Here is a 1,323-nt window from a genome sequence, read left to right on the forward strand (position 1 = left end):
ATATATAGTATATAGTAATACTGAACTAAGAAATCTTCCCGTATATCTGCACTCACCTGAACCAATGCATCTTCCCGTATTTCTGCATGCACCTGGAACAAAGAATCTTCCGGTATATCTGCACGCTCATAGACCAAGGAATCTTCCGGTATTTCTGCACGCTCCTAGACCAAGGAACCTTCCAGTATTTCTGCGTGCAAAGAAAACGATATATATATATATACATACATACATACATACATAAATGCACCCACCTCGATAGCTTACAGAAGAGGGGCAAAGATTAGTTTAAAATGTGTACTTCTAGCTTCATGTATATATTGTAAATCATGTAATACTATAGAATTGTACAGACACCAAACCCTGACAATTGAAGAACACTCCTCTTTACGTAGTACCTGGCCGAAGCATACCTATGATTTAAAGCTAACACAGTTGGCAAAGGTTAAGCGACTGACAAATAATCGAACCATTTCGTACATCTCAAAAACCAAACACCTCTGACCATCTGCGCTGCTGCTTCTCTCGCTAACAGTTTTTAGCTAAAAAAAGAAATCCACACCTCCGCAGGGAAAGTTACAACGTGCGAAAGAACATCCCCAGATCCAACATCTGTTATTGTGAGCAAACCTCTCTCAGAGAGAAACCCAATGCGGAGTCAGGGTAACGGCGTCATCGATATAGATACAGCTGCAAAGGACACGCTTCTCAATATAAACTAACAATATCTAACGTGTTGTAACCCTGCTACGGAGGGAACACTGAATAAATCAAATTACTCGGCAAATAAACAAAATGAAAACCCGATATGTTCACCCACGCGATTCCTTAAAACCGTCTAAAATGTAGCCAGTCGCGGAGATTACTGAATAAATCAAATTACTCGGCAAATAAACAAAAATGAAATCCGAATATGTTCACCCATGCACGCGATTCCTTAAACTGGCTAAAATGTAGCCAGACGAGTGTATATGTCTTTGTTTTTAGTTACGTAAACGTTACTATAGGGCTAAGGGGTACCGCCCTGGGTGGTAGCAGACCCATTCAAGGAGGGACGGCAGAGCTAACATGTCTCTCAGCTTAGCAAGATAAACAGTGAAATTAGATAACAGTCTATGACGTAACCAATGAAGAGGTGCGGACAAATGAATGGGATCAGAGCTCTAATAGGATGCGGACAAATGAATAGGGTGCAAAATTGTACTACAGTATACCATGCTACGCTATGCCATACCATACCATACCATACCATACCATACCATACCATACCATACCATACCATACCATACCATACCATACCATACCATACCATACCATACCATA

Source organism: Priapulus caudatus, unplaced genomic scaffold (genome assembly GCF_000485595.1).
Source record: "Priapulus caudatus unplaced genomic scaffold, Priapulus_caudatus-5.0.1 Scaffold338, whole genome shotgun sequence".
In the NCBI taxonomy this organism is placed as follows: Eukaryota; Metazoa; Priapulida; class Priapulimorpha; order Priapulimorphida; family Priapulidae; genus Priapulus; species Priapulus caudatus.